The sequence below is a fragment of the Lepisosteus platostomus genome, chromosome 5, assembly GCF_059453375.1.
Source record: "Lepisosteus platostomus isolate fLepPlt1 chromosome 5, fLepPlt1.hap1, whole genome shotgun sequence".
NCBI classification, from domain to species: domain Eukaryota; kingdom Metazoa; phylum Chordata; class Actinopteri; order Semionotiformes; family Lepisosteidae; genus Lepisosteus; species Lepisosteus platostomus.
This window is the reverse complement of record NC_142615.1, coordinates 56,340,973-56,357,246: the sequence shown is the minus strand read 5'-3', so window position 1 is coordinate 56,357,246 and position 16,274 is coordinate 56,340,973. Positions and strand designations below refer to the sequence as shown.

Below are 16,274 nucleotides of genomic sequence, written 5' to 3'. Positions count from 1 at the left end.
TCTCTGCAGCGACCCAGCCCCGTGAGCTAAAGAGAGATCTCTCTACAGCCCAGTAGCTGTAGTCCTGCTATCACAGGGAAGGGCGGTGACATCACCTGCTCTGGTACGCCGGCTCTTACACAGTGCCTGTCGGCCGTAAGCGTTACAATATTCAGGTTTCCTTGAACTTTTAATAAATAACGACTTCGTTTTCAATCTCTGATGTCACTGTAAACATCGGACGTGATGTTCCGCAAATGTGCAGTGTGTGCCTTCTTGTTTTATTCAAGTTTACTAGATTTTTGAAACAAAAATACAAACTGGACAGTTTCAGACACATGAAGACTCATAAATGTCACTACAAATGACAAATTTGTAGTGTAAATCTGCCGGGCTGATTTACGTGTCTGACCATCTCTCTCCTCCCTCTTTTGCAGTGAGCACTATTTTTTCATTTTCTTCCCTTGTAGTTTCCTCGCTCTTTTACTGTCCCTTTTTCCCACGGAGAGACGGAAAACATGCCGAAATCGTTTTCACCCTGTGTTTGTGCAACGTCAGTGTGTGAAGGGAAAGTAGTCTACGTGGCTCCAGTGGCGCAATCGGTCAGCGCGCGGTACTTATACAGCAGGACACAGCGGAGTCATGCCGAGGTTGTGAGCTCGAGCCTCACCTGGAGCAGTGTAGTCTGTCTTTAGCTACTGAAAGCAACTGTCCACTTTAGATACTGCTACTTATAGGTCGTCCTTAACACCTTATCTAACGGGATAGTAGCCTGTTAGGTATTTGCTGGAGATCCGGTCTAAATTAACATCAAAGGAACAGATAAAGGTTTATTCCACGTCACACCCGAAGAAGGGTCCACGTTGTTACCTTCTCCTTTCAGCATGGAATAAACCTGTATTTTTTCCTTTGCAGCTGACGCACGTCACTACTTAAATTCCCATCAGCTGTGGACCCCCCAGCTGATCTGTACACAGATAGATAGAGGAGAGGTCTACTGGGACTAAGGAAGCCAAAGTATGGGGTACCAAAGACTTGAAAAAGCTCTCACATTAGATTTTGCGTTTTTGTTGTTTCCCAGATTTGTTTTTAATGTTCTTTTTGTTTTCCCTTAAGTAATTTTTTAATTTTATTTTCTGTAGTCGTTAGACTACTACAGTGATTTACCGAGGTTCCCGGAAGGCTTCTCGCATTGTGGTTGTTGTGTTTTTGGGTTACAAGTATTTTTTTTTCTATTGATAGGACCCCACGCATTACTGTGGGACTAGGCACAAATGATGTTTTTTTTTTCTTGTGGCTGATTGGCAATGACCCTACAATGGGTCATTGCTACGAACTGTTACGATCCCTGCCTCTCGACAACGGAGGAGGCAGAAGTAGGTGTAGCCCCTATCCATCAGTTCACCTATCAGTTTTCCCATTCACCACCACACCCCCGTCTCATCCTACTTAAACACCTGTCCTTCCCTACCTCGTTGCTCAGTATTGGTTTTCCCTATCGAGCTTCCTGGTTGCGCTTCCTCTACTCTGTGTTTGTCTTGGATTTCGGCTTACGGTTTTTCCCTTTGGACTTCGGCTTTTCGGATCTCGGCTTGGATTGGTACTTTCGCTCTGTCTAGGATTACTGGCTACCTCTGGGTTCTCGGATTGCTCTATGGACTACGACTTCGGATCACACTTCGGTTTCGGTACACGTTCCCTTTCGGATATCTTGCTCCCCCTGGACTCTCGGCTTGTTCCTACGATTACGGTTTGCTTTCGGTTTACGACTTGGCTTTGTTCGCTCCTGCAAGTGGGTTCACTCACTAGTTCGGTCCCTATTACCGAACTAGTAACACGAACCTGGCTGCTGAAATTTGTCAGCAGCTCTGTACTAAACCTGTTCTCAATTGCAACAAACCTAAAATAACATCTGCTGCCCATAAGATCTTACTGATGTAGGAGACTAACTTAAACCACCTCTTCACAGGGTTTAAGTAGCTCAGTAGTGGAAAAGTTGATCGCTTTTGAACTGTTCTGAATGTAGTGGAAATAATATGGTCACAAAGTAACGAACATACAGTATTCACCACTCACGTAGTGTAATTTATGAATAATTAAGATTAATGTAAACCTTTATTAGTAGCTGTATTACCAGTTAATCTGATGAGAATTCAGAACACAAGTCTCTCGCTCAGTAAACACGCTTTATCGTTTACTGAGCTTTCGATGAATGTCTAAGTGAAAGACAAATTCACTATTTTCACTTTTTGTTTAAAGAACACTTTTATCACATGTTCTGCACTCCTGATGGTGTTTAACGGTGCTGTTTTCTACACGCCTGATTTGAGGATCCCCAGCTAAAATATTTTTTACTTAACAGGCTGGATTTGAGCGTCTTTACAGACCGATTTGGAAGCCTCACATATGCAAATTGTGACACTTTATCTTCGCTCCACATAAGAAACTCATTAATCTTTGAATGCTTTCCTCTTCACTTGAAGCACTAGCATTTGTCTACAGTTTGTGGCATCTTTTCAACACAATATATTTCACCATGGACTGAAAGGTCAAATGGTTTTGGCAAAAGATAAGGAGATCTCCTGGCCTGTAAGGGATCAAACCCACAACCGTGGAGTTATTAGAACGACAATCGATCCAACTGAGCTACACATACGCGTGAGACTCTCTGTTCAGCATAAAATTTAATTTCGAGAATTATTTTTCCCTCTGAATTTAAACCCTCACAATTATGTGTACTGGCTTTCTGGAAGTGGTGGATATGATGAAGAAGAGATCAGCCTCTGTGATGCAATATCAAGTGACACTGACCTTCTGTTATACTATTCCCTGCTGCATTTAAACCTACTGGGGAAATACTGGTATCCATACATGAAAATTTTCCTCCTTGTCAAATTATTTTCAAGCACATTTTTGTTGAAAATAAACCTTGTGAATTTACATGATGTGTCCCTCTTCTGTTAGTGTCACCCAAATTGATACATTGTGCTCTGGTGATTCTTCAGATCATACCATTTTGTACAATACTGTATCAGTATTAGTAAGAAAATAAGTCTTTTTTGTATATTTTATTATAATTGTATTTATATGTGAAAATATGTTATTTTAATATCTACATGTAAATTTGAAAAATTATTTTCCCCCCTAAAAGCAGGCAGCCTAACATTTTCAGCTGACAAAAAATTATATGAATTTTTAAAGATCCAGACTGAAAGTTTATAAAATATTGATTTACACTATATGCTGCTGTTTTGGAAGTATACTTATTTTATAGGTTTCCGCCAGGTGCTGCAGTTTCTTCCCACAGTCCAAAAACATTGTGATATCATTTTAGGAAGTGAATTTCATGATCATAAGTTTTCTAATGTCATTTTGTCACACCTGTCAAAGTGTGAATTGTTTGAACTTTCATCTTTCCTGTCATTTGAACCCAAACGCCTGTAACAATCTGTAGCTATAACATTTCTGCAGTTCTAAGTGAGGTAGCGATGCTGTATATTTCAACGAGCCGTCCCTTCTTGCAGGACAAGGACCCTTAATTTCTCTTGATTTGTAGGGAAATGTAAATAACAGTCAGGATGTCTCATGTTGTGTCTGGATTTGTCCACAGTGGCTTTTCTCCTTTGTGTGGTCCAATGTATACATATTGATAACAATTATTTAAGTTTCCCTTTCCATTGGGGTTGATATTTTCATTGTGAGTTGCCAAGAGCTCCTTCATTTTTAATTGATAGTTTTAATATAATAAATTAGACATTATAAGCACATAAAATGATTCTAGAATGTTTCTTGCAAAAAAACTTCAATAAAATTAATAAAAAATTGTTCCCATCAAAAGTGTTACATTCAGAATTTACATCAATGAATGGTTTCATTTCTTATTTCTGAAACATCAAATTGTAGAAAGAAGAAAGAAATCGTATGTTCAAGCCTCCCTTTTGTAAAACACAAGCTGCAGATACAGACATTGAGGAGAGTGTGGAGTGAAGTGGACTCAGGTCACAGTGTCAGTGTGGAAACAGTGGAGTGAAGTGGACTCAAGTCACAGTGTCAGTGTGAATCCCATCCCTGAACTACCTCACCCACACTGAGTCCCCTGTCTGTAGTCCCCTTTACCTGAAGTGGCGTCTCCCTCACTGTCCCCTGCATCTCTATATCCAGAGGGCGTCTCATCAGAGAGGAGTCTCCCTGTGAACAGACGAGCAGGTCAGTAATGGCTCTGACACAGATTGGCCTGTCAGATACTTCTTCTCTCCCAGTCAGTATTTATTTGCTGGTGTGAAATAAGGTTGAAACTAATCTCTAATGACAAAGGTTAGTCCAGGTTGGTACAGGGTGTACTCCTGCATCTTATATACAGTGCCTTGCGAAAGTATTCGTCCCCCTTGAACTTTTCAACCTTTTGCCACATTTCAGGCTTCAAACATAAAGATATAAATTTTTTATTTTATGTGAAGAATCACCAACAAGTGGGACACAATTGTGAAGTGGAACGAAATCTATTGGATTTTGGAAACTTTTTTTACTAATACTTTCGCAAGGCACTGTATAATAACTCACCTGACAGCGTCTGGACTCTGGGGCACACTCTTTTACCAAAACTCTCCTCCTCTCCATCTTCTCCTTCAATTGTTGCTTCTCCAAAACTCTCCTCCTTCTTCATCTGTTTCTTTACCTCCTTTTCACAAACTCTCCTCCTCTCCTTCTCCTCTTTTGCTTGCTTCTTCTCCTGCGTCTCCAACAGTTTCCTCCTCTCCTTCTTCTCCTTTGCTTGTTGCCTCTCCTCCTCTTCCCAAAATCTCCTTCTCTCCTTTTCCTCCTTTGCTTGTTTCTTATTCTCCTCCTACAGCTGATTCCTCCTCTTCTCCTCCTGAGCTCGCCTCCATTCCTCCTTCTCCTTCTGCCTCCTCTCCTCCTCCTGCTCCAGGCGTTTCTCCAGCCCCCGAGCGTAGGCCTTCCACCTCTTCTGCTCCTTCTTCTCCCATCTCACCTCCTGCTTCTGCTGCTCCCTCCTGTTCTCCTCCGCCTCCTGGGCACGTCTCCGCTCCTCCTTGTTCACGGTCCTCCTAATTGCATCTGCTGCCTTGGTGCATCTCCTCTCCTGCTTCTCCTCAGTCTTTCTCCTCTGCTCCTCCTCCTTCTCCCATCTCCTCTTCTCCTTCTCCAGCATCTGCTTCCAGTTCTCTCCCTCCTTCTCCCATCTTCTCTCCTGTTTCTCAAACACCTTCCTCCTCTTCTCCTCCACCTTCATCCTCTCCTCCTCCAGCTTCCTCCTTTCCTTCTCCTTCTGCACCTCCTGTCTCCGATCCATCAACCACCCTTCCTGCTTCCGCCTCCTCTCCTCATCCTGCTCCTGGGTGTTCAGGGACCGGTGCCTCCCGACACGGACACTCCTGACTTTCTCCACTGGTTCCGTTGTCCTCTTGCCCCCTTGCGGCTCCTTCCATCTCTTCAGCTCTGTAGTGTTGCTCTTATCCTCATTGACCCCGGAACAGCACAGCATCTTGCTGAAGGAATGGGAGGAGCTGACCTGCTTTGAGAGAGAGGAGTTAATATAGACACACTGACTGGACACTCCAGTACATTAACACTGCACTGAGAGAGAGGGGTTAATACAGACACACTGACTGGACACTACAGTAAAGGTTCACTCCTCAACTCTCCTAGAATCACAGGAGCTACAGGGTCCTCTAGGTGTCTCAGCACCTGTGTTCTGACTTTCAGCAACTCTGGAGGCCTGTCTTCAGGACCTGGACCTTCCTGACTCTCCTGATTCCTCTGCCTCTTCTTCCTCTTTTTCTTAGTCTTCTTCACCTCAGTCTTCTCCTGGGAGGTGATGGGAGGGAGGCGAGGGAGGGGTCTGGGGACAGGCAGCTGGCTGGACAGTGGGGCAGTGACCTGGGGCAGGTCAGTGTCAGGATTAGAAGAGGTGGACATGTTGTCCTCTTCATCTTTTTCAGGGCTGACTTGGACTCTTTGCACTTGGACACTGAAGACAGACACAGGTCTTTGCTGTTGGGGTCAGTTCTTCTTAGTCTTAATATACCCTCAGTACATGCATTGTGACTGTAATAAGAGTCTGCACAGTTGACTCTACACAAGGACAGAGGGGGCAGCATGGAGCAGTCGGCAGGGAGTTTAATGAGCTCAGCGGCGTCACAGGTGAGTGTAGAGGGAGGGCCCAGGGGCACCGAGGTCCAGGAAAGGAAGGGGTGGACAGCTGGTTCTCTTTGAAAGCCTCGTCCACCTGGATAATGGGCTGTGGAGGCTGAAGACACACAGCAGACCTTGGTAATGGAGACACCCTTCACTTCTAATTCTGTACGCACTATAAGGTCCACATGTACTGAGTTTCACCAGGTGAGTCTGCACAGTTTGTCCTGTAAGATCCTGGACAAGTGTGTCTGTACAGTTTTTTTAAGTGTTTGTACAGGGGTGAGTCTATACAGTGTGTTTAATAAGAGTCTAAACAGGTCTGTTTATATAGTGAGTCCTAATAAAAGCCTGTACAGTCTATACAGTCTATACAGTGTGTCCTACAAGAGTCTGTACAGGTGAGTCTGTACAGTGTGTCCAATTAGAGTCCATACAGGTGAGTCTATACAGGTAACTCCACACAAGGACAGAGGTTCTGTTCGCTTCTCACCTGTCCCGGAAGCTCAGGAGCTCTGACACTCCTTAGAGGAGGGAACTTAATGGGGGCAGCATGGCGCAGTCAACAGGGGTTTCTCTGAGCTCAGCGGGGTCACAGGTGATCGAAGAGGGAGGGCCCAGGGGCGCCAAGATCCAGGAGAGGGAGGGATGGACAGCTTGTTTTCTTCAACAGCCTCGCCCACCTGGATCGTGCGTCTCCTGGGCTGTGGAGACTGAAGACACACAGAAGACCTTTCTGTTCCTGCCGAGTCACACAACAGGTCAAACTGTCCTAAGACTACTACAAAGAGAAAAAATAAACCTGCTATTCACAGACCTCAGCTACAGGGACTCCCAGGTAATTCTGCAGGATGAGGTCAACGTCAATGTTGGCTGCAGCCTGGTGGAAGCACTTGTTCACCTCGGATAACTCACACCTGACCTTCGTGTTTTCAAAGTAGGACTTCAGTGTCTCCACCACCTCTTCTTAGTTGTCCTGCTTCATGATTCCTGTGCCCTGGAAGGGAAAATCCTAGGAAAATGGGGAGAGAGAATCAGGCAAGATGTCCTGACCATGTCTGCAGTCGTCAAACCAAACCTCCATTATATGAGCTTGTGTTGTCTGTTGTCTTCACTGTTTTAATTTTGGGATTTGGTAAAATTTCTTATCATATCCTCTGTTAAACTTCACTAACTCAGTACCAACTCCTGTACCAGAGAGAGAGAACTAAGACAGTGAATCATCATCATCATATCTCCACAGCGCCAGACAGGAGATGCAACCTAGGGGTGGAACTGTGATATCTCTAAAGCCAAAAGAGAGGGGGAGGGGGGGTCACCCCACTGTTAATAGAGCCAATAGAGAGATGAGGTGTCACCCCGCTATTGCCATCGATGACCAAGAGTCTCACCACCCACTCTATGATGCCCCCTAGTGGTGATCTGTAAGTGGTGTGTTTTTCAGCCACCCACTTGAAATAACAGCAGGCTGGTGTCCCAGCCCAGCTCCTGTCTCTCTCCCCTTGGATCTGGGAGATTTCCAGGTTGAGTGGGGTGGCGCAGGTATCTTGGAAAGCTGAGGGGGTCAGGAGAGTCGCCCCAGCCCCTGTACCGCCCCGATACCACAGTGTAAGCTGGACAAGGGGAGGGGTTTCAGTGACTCACTAATCCCACATATGCTGCCTCCAATCCAAACTTGGCCAGGACCTCATCGTACAACTCCAGGCAGTCAAGCTGGATGGAAGACATCGCATTCTGAGCCCTGGGCCGCACCCGGCTCTCCTCAACCTAGAGCAGCCCCTCCAGTTCGACCCACAGGTCCTCCCTGAGCCACCACAGGGCAGCCGGGGCCTTACCTACACTCTTACCTACAGTTACACTATAACTAACACACAAATACGGCCAATATTACAACAGTAACACTGCAATTAAGGCTTACAGTATCATTATTACTAACAATAACACAAACTTAGTAGTACACTAATAATACCAATAATAACAGTAATACTATCCAAAGAACTAACATGACAATGAGTATTAATATTCTGACACTAACACTATGATTATCACTAATATTAACATGAATACTAACATTAAAACTAAAATTAAAAGTAGCTCTATCATCAATAATTCTCACATTAATACTAGTATTCAGTAGTGCTTTCATCATTAATACTCACATAGACACACAGACACTACACATACTCATGGACACACACCCACACACATCAAACACCCACACACCCTCAGACACCACATACGCTAATAGTGATAAAAACACAGCACTCACAGATTTCTGTTCGTTGGTCTGGACTCTAGAAAGTTATAAAGTGCTCTAGAAATTTGCAAGCGACTCTGGACCTCAACACCGGTTGATGGGTCACTTCTGTCAGACACAGCATTGGAGCCCAAGCCCACCTACACACACATTCACACACACTGACAGATATACACCCACACATTCACACACATTATGACATACTGACAGACACACAACCACACACTCACACACATTCACACAAACATTACACACACTCACAGATACAAACTCACAGACACACATTCATAGACACAGCACACACTCACAGGCACCACGCACATTTATACACACAATCAGACACTCACACACATACAGTACTCAGTACATACTGAAAATCTACCTCTACCATACATGTCAAAAGCTCACTCCCCATAATTTCTATCCCTTTATTTCATTCTTTTGATGCATGTTTTTGCACATAACCTGTTACCTTTTTGTTGTTTTGCACACTGCCTGTTGTTGTTTGCACATCGGCTGTTGTCTCTGTCTCTGTGTTTTTTTCTTTGTACTACTTATGTCCGAGAGCTAGCTAAATAGCATTTCGTTATACCATATACCTGTATATGAGTATAATGACAATAAACTTGAATTTGAACTTGAACTTGACATAGTCTTATTATTATTTTATCGTTTACTCATTTACAAAAACATGGTCTTCTCGTTCCAAAGTCAGATTTTTAGTGCTTTCGAACGTTACTTCCAACCTGGACTGACAGCTCACCCGATCTGTTTGTGATCAGACCATGGCGTGGGGGGCTGTACCAGGCAAGCAAAAACAAGGCAGGATATGCAAGAATACTAATCACTCGCGACAGTTATGTTCTCTTACTATTGAGACTCCTACATTGCGAGTTTTTTGAAGACTTTGAAACTAAAGGAAAGCGATTCACTTTTCTGTTGAGGATGTAGCTCAGTGGTAGAGCGCATGCTTTGCATGTGTGAGGTCCTGGGTTTGATCCTTGGCATCTCCAGGTGCTTTATATTACAGTACTCACATTGCAATCTTCTGTTAAGTGAGAACTCTTTGCTCGTGTTCTACGTTTCCTAGTTAAAATCACTGTTTCATCCACTGTGGAAGTGAGGTCAGCACAGGAATACAGAGACAAGGTGGACTGGATGTCCTGTGGATGCAAACAGAGCATAATAATTTAAATGAAAAAGAAAGAAAAGCCCAGCAGTGACTGTCCCCTCTGTACTGAGCCTGGTGGACAGCAGCTCTTCCAGTTGAGTCCCTCAGACCCTGAGTCTGTCCCTGTGCAGCTCCAGTCCACACAGATGTTCCAGCCCCTCCAGCTGTGGCCCCAGTGTCTCTCTGAGTGGAGCTGACTGTGAGACTGAGACTCTCTAACAGCACAGTGGAGCTGAACTGATACTTATACACTAATACACCCCCAGTCTGAACAGAGTGAGGACAAATCTCAGCTCCTCCTCCTTATTCTTATAGGTAGTAGTAGCAGTAGTAGTAGGAGGAGCAGTAAAATATTAGTAGTAGGTATTTATAGTAATAGTAGGTAGCAGTAGGTAGCAGTAGTATCAGTGGCAGGAGTAGTTGTAGTAATAGCTGTAGTAGTATTAGTAGTATTAGTAGTTATGCTGTATTTAAACTTTCCTGTTCAATATAGCAGAGCTCCTGTGTTACAGCCTCACCATAATAACTGCAGCAGCAGGAGCATAAGTGCAAGAGTCAGTTTGAAAAAGCAATGATTAAATATACATATACATATACATACATACATATACATAAATATACATATACATATACATATTGTATACAGTATACAGTACAGTTTGCATACGGTAATATGTTTATGTTACGCGATTAAAAAATAAATAAATAAAACTTAAAGGTCCAGCACCAACTGGATTCGAACACACAACCGGCCAGTTGGTAGTCACGCACCTAGACCAGTAGGCTACAAGACAGCTCACGTGAACAGGCAGGCTCAACAGCCCAACACAGCCCTGCCGCAGTACATGGATATAATCATACCGTTATTAAATTCTTGAGATACGCGATTCCATATTATATTCCCTTTTAATCAAATTCTAAAAGTATGCTTGTTGACTCCGGTATCACGTTAGTTAAAGACTTCGAAGCTTACAATGTTTAGGAAGAAATGGAATACTGGTGTGTATTTTTTTCTTTAAAGTACCAAGACCAGCTATATACTGTATGTTTACGTTCCAAAATTAATATCGTTTATGGCCTTCACACGCGTTACAGTATGCTCCTATTCTTTTTATGCTCAGCTACTAAGATTTCCCTAGATTCAATTTCTACAATGGGCACAGTAAAGACGTTTACAGTAAGTCTTTCTACGACAGACCAACGTACCACGAGTGCCCCTGTCGGTCAACCAATCACGCACCGCGGTACCCCGTGTCATCTTACCTGCGGTACGTGTCTGTACCGCTCACTTTGAATGGCTGCATCTGTACATGTAAAACGCTTAAAAGCGCTTATTACAGTGACTTGTGCTCTTTCTTTTCTGCTCCACAGGAGTATGCTTTATAACGCATTAGTCTGTGAAGTAAACATTTTTTTTTGTTTAATGAATTTCATTCCTCGGTTCGTCATTCTCCTACTCCTGTTGTTATAATAATAATAATTAATTATAATAATTGCTTACACTTATATAGCACTTTTCTGGACACTCCACTCAAAGCACTTTACAGGTAATGGGGACTCCCCTCCACCACCACCAATGTGCAGCATCCACCTGGATGATGCGACGGCAGCCATAGTGCGCCAGAACGCTCACCACACATCAGCTATCAGTGGGGAGGAGAGCAGAGTAATGTAGCCAATTCATAGAAGGGGATTATTAGGAGGCCATGATTGGTAAGGGCCAATTGGAAATTTGGCCAGGACACCAGGGTTACACCCCTACTCTTTTCGAGAAGCGCCCTGGGATTTTTAATGACCACAGAGAGTCAGGACCTCGGTTTTACGTCTCATCCGAAGGACAGCGCCTGTTTACAGTATAGTGTCCCCATCACTATACTGGGGCATTAGGACCCACATGGACCACAGGGTGAGCACCCCCCACTGGCCCCACTAGCACCTCTTCCCGCAGGAACCTTAGTTTTTCCTAGGAGGTCTCCCATCCAGGTACTGACCAGGCTCACACCTGCTTAGCTTCAGTGGGTTGCCAGTTGTGAGTTGCAGGGTGATATGGCTGCAGGTGATATGAATCGCTTCTCTTAACAGCCTGGTGTGTTTTTATTTTGGAGATGTTATATATCTGTAAGAAAAGCCCCCCCTCATGCTGAGGTTGTGGTTTTGAACCTCACCTGGAGCAGTATTGTCTGTGTCTTTAGCTACTGAAAGCAACTGATGAGTTTAGGTGCTGGAGATGAGGTTTAAATTAATTTGGAAGAAACAAATAAAGGTTTATTCTGTATCACACCCAAAGAATGCTCCTCTGCTGTAATGTGTTTCCTTCTCGTTTCAGCATGGAATAAGTAGTTGCAAGAAAATCAGCCGCCTGAATAGGGACCCTGAGATGAGAAGTTCAATATTCTACTGACTGGACTATTCCCGTCTACTCAGTTTCTTTCTGAAACAGCTTTTTTCAAGAAATACTTACAATTTGTGAAAATTGAAATACAATCTTGCTTAAAAATGCAGATTATTTTATCCCAAAAACTGTAAATGGAGTCTCTGTGGTACAATTGCTTAGTGTAGTCAGGTCGGGACTAAAATTAAAGTAAGGTGCTGGTTCAAGCACAACCAGGCTTGCCTTTCTCACTGATCCAACATGAACATCAGCTAGACAAAAAGTGGCATGTAATGTTTAATACCTTATTGATAATTGGAGGGAATACATATGCTTTGCATGTATCGAATTACAGCACGTAACAACTGAGTACCTGAGTCGATATCACCGGGCAATTATTTTCTTATTTTCTTAAAAAGATATCACCGAGATATCTTCTTAGACGAGAGGAGCACAATGCAGTACCAAAAACTTGAAAAGCTCTCACAGTTAGATTCTGTGTTTTTGTTATTTCCAAGATATGTTTTTAATGTTCTTTTTCTTTATGTTTTCAAGTTTTTTGTTTGTTTTTATAGTTGTTCAACTACTACAGGGATTTACCTATGTTCCCAGAATACTTCTCCTTTTGTGGTTGTTGGACTTTCAGGATACAAATATTTTTTTTCTATTGATAGGACCCCACGCATTACTGTGGGACTAGTTAACTTTAGTTCTTACATTCTACCTGAAATTACCTCAATAACTACAACTCTTTTTTCTATATTTAACTACAGTTGCTTTCCAGACACCACAACTATTCATGATGAATCTCATGAATACATGTCTTTATGAATAATAGTATTATTTATTAATAATTAACTTTAATGGATATCTTTATTAGTAGCTGTATTACAGGTAATGCATGTACAGCCTTTAATATGCGATAGTGAATTTGCAGGTATCTTGGGGAGGGAAGAGAACTGAAATGAAGGAAATACATATTTAAAGGGGGTGTAAGTCTTACATCCGTTCTGTCACATCTGGGTGTTAACTGAATAGATTTGTGGTATTATTTATTGTGTTTTAACTCTATACTGTTTTTTAACTCTATCGTGTTTCTCAGGAGACAGCAGAAATATTGAAGATTTGTGGCTACAGAAAAAAGCGTAAACTTTATAGGCAAATGTAAGGTTACATTAAAGAAAAAAAAACTTAGTCACCTTTTTCAACGTGATTATTTAAGACAGTTTTTCTGAACAGTATGTCTTCTCAAATCTGTGGCTGTGGTCCAACAATAACGGTGGTGAAACAGGCGGAATGAACTGGAGACTCATCCAGTCGATAGTAAGGTTGTGTAGGACCGCATAAAATAGGTGACAGTGTTGAGTAGCGTGGTTTAAAAGCTTCATGAGCCAGGCAGGAATCGAACCTAAAAACTTCTGATCCAAAATCAGACATGGTATCCATTGCACCACTGTCCCTACTATCCTCTTACTCAACTGCACTACAGTGAGCTCAGAGCCGCTACTAGTAATACATCGCCCCGGTCAACATGGTCTCAATTAGATTCACGTGTTTTGTACGTGTTTATAATTACTACGTCTTTCGATTTGTCTGGTTTAAAAAATGTCTCTTTTGTCTCTTCAGACAAAGAGTTTATGTGTCTCCCTGAAATTCACACACGAGGGAAGTCACAAGAGGAAGGAAAGATATCGCGTTTTAAAAGAATCCAGAGTGGAGACGCCGGCGATTGAAAACGACGCTTCATAGAGCACGCTACCACTGAACTAAACTCCCGATAGCGAGTCTTTTCCGCAGGTCTTTAATTGTGTTAGGAAGAGTGAACGGTCAACAGTGTACATTTTAAAGGTCAAAGCAAGACAATCAGAAGTGAGGATAGATCAGAACAGGAGCCTCTGCTTCTCTGTTTGCTGAGCTTTCGGTGAACGTAAAAGTGAAAGACAAATTCGATATTTTCACTTTTTAATTAAGGAACAAGAAAACACCATCCTTCGAGCCGGATTCAAAACAGCGACATAACAATCTCCCGCTGCTTTTTGAAACAGTTTTACACTCTAGCAACTGAGCTATGGAAAGGTCAACTCAAAACCCACACGTTTTGTCATACGCGTAGCCCAATGTAGTGTAGTGTTTCTGTTTATTTAAATCCCAGTTCGACATCAAATACTCACTCCCATAGTCTCTTTTAGTAGAAGAAATGGACCAGGATTCTACTGTATATTCTACCAGAGATCTTACAAAACGTTTGAAGGGATATCAGTGCAGGCTGAAATTGACTCTTTTTCTAGTGGGATCAGGATCATACAAAACCTTTCTTTTGGATTGAGAAGAGGATCATGGTGACACTCAAATCACCTCTTTGTTTCTTTTGAGGACTAATGGATTATTGAGGTGTAAACATCGGTTCAAATCAAAACTCTGCTACTGCAGTTGCTTCTTGGAGAGTTTCTTCAAATCTTTCAACTGAACGTCGATATCTTGGGATATTAACCATGATATCATACAGAGTGTGGTTTTCTTTTGATCGAAAATTGTATTAAAATATGAGCCTCTTTTACCTTTGTCTTGGATGTTTTGCAATGTATAATACTTTCCCGTGCATCCTCAGATAAACATTATAAATACCACAAAGTTACAATATATGGAATAGCATTTACTTTTACATATATTTTAAAATTTACTCTTATTTAAAGCTACATTTAGTGCTAGGTAAAGATAACGTTGCTAATCATGATGTAGTAGAAATGTTAGATGAATTGATAGCTGTCTGAGCTAAAAAAGTCCTAAAATGCCTCCTGTAACAGGTAAGGACTCATAGCAAGATTCAACTCCAAACGTTGCTATTGCTTTGTGCATTATGTAAACACGACCCGTTTCAGCTTCTGGTGAGTGCAGTTTTTCCAAATTGAAATTAACAAGAACATTTTTCAAGATGCACCATGTCCCTAAATCGATCATCAGGACTACTATTACTATCAGGTGAAAGCAGTACAAAACATAAATATAACCTAAATATTAAGAGACTATTGTCTGTCCCCTACTGCTGTAAGCCATGTTCGGCCAACGCTAGAAATATTACTGCTCTACTACAGTAGCAAAAGTGCACAAACCCGACTTAGAAATGGATCACAAGTCAAAAGCTCTAGATGACAAGGATAGGATTCAAACCCACATGTGGAGAACACAACGGATGAGCAGTCCATCACCTTAACCAATCGGCCACCTCGTCAAGAAAGCCAGTCTCTTCAGACATGCGTTGGCACACTCAAGATCATCTTTCTTCATTCTTGATGGTCGTTTTCCTCTTCCACCTGCCATTTCACTATTTTGCTTGAGTGATGTCAATCCAACAGGCGTGTCCTGTGCTTCAGTGGTGAGTATAGAGGACACCCTGTTGTACACGGAAAGCACATTGATCTCCTTGGACATGAAAAGTGCCAGATAAAAGCCATTTCTCATCCTCTCTCTTAGTATCGGGGCTGCTAGTGCATGAAAAGGAGGCAACTTGCTCGGCGAGCAGGCTCAGCGCACACCGAACGCAGATGTCTCAGAGCGGTGTGTCTAAGCGGCTGTAAGAATAGCGCTCTGCCGGCGCCGTGGTTTAGCTGGTTAAAGCACCTGTTTAATAAAGAGGAAGTCCTGCGTTCAAGTTCTAGCGTTACCTTTCTTCCTGTCTTGTTTTACAGAACAGATCATTTGGGACACTCACAGAGGGCTTGATTTGGTTTAATACATGTATTAATTTCCTTTGTGGAACTTTTTTAAATCATATATCTTACGAAAGATGAAATGTGAGCGAATTTTTGTGTGCACCAAAAGTATGTAAATGGAAAAAAAACGGCGTGAAAGCATTTCTGTGGTGCATTTGGTTGGCGTGTTTGGCTCTTAGCCCAAAGGTGGGTGTTTTGAGCCCACCCAGGGACGCACTTCCTCCCATAGTAAACATCATCACCACAGATATATAATTTGTCCGCAAAACCTTAACTATTTTGATATTTGCAGTAGTAAACAATTGAGGGTTGGTCAGAGGTAAAGACTGCGGTAGAGTCAACATTACCGGGAATTTCCAATAATTACCGACAAGGGCAACTTCCAAGCAGATAGTATTCACCCACGGAAATTTGTTCCAATGGGTGGCGGGAGAATTCACTTATAATCCCGTTGCATCCTCAGCTAAAATAATTTAAAATACAATGCAAAATTATCTGAGAACTTGATAAGCAAAAACGACAGATCGCCAGAGTTATATTTTAATATTTTTGTATATTTACCTTAATTTGAATTCTAAATGTTAACCTAGTGCTGTTCAATATAATGTAATTTTATTGTACTTTTAAAATATT

At 42.3% G+C, this 16,274-nt stretch overlaps 1 non-coding gene across 1 annotated transcript; it reads left to right on the top strand.

Moving 5' to 3' along the window:
* The first annotated feature begins 563 nt into the window (after positions 1-563).
* trnai-uau (transfer RNA isoleucine (anticodon UAU)) lies at positions 564-657 on the top strand. The gene is made up of 2 exons: positions 564-601; positions 622-657. It is a non-coding gene; the product is annotated as a tRNA-Ile (tRNA).
* Positions 658-16,274: the final 15,617 nt, after the last annotated feature.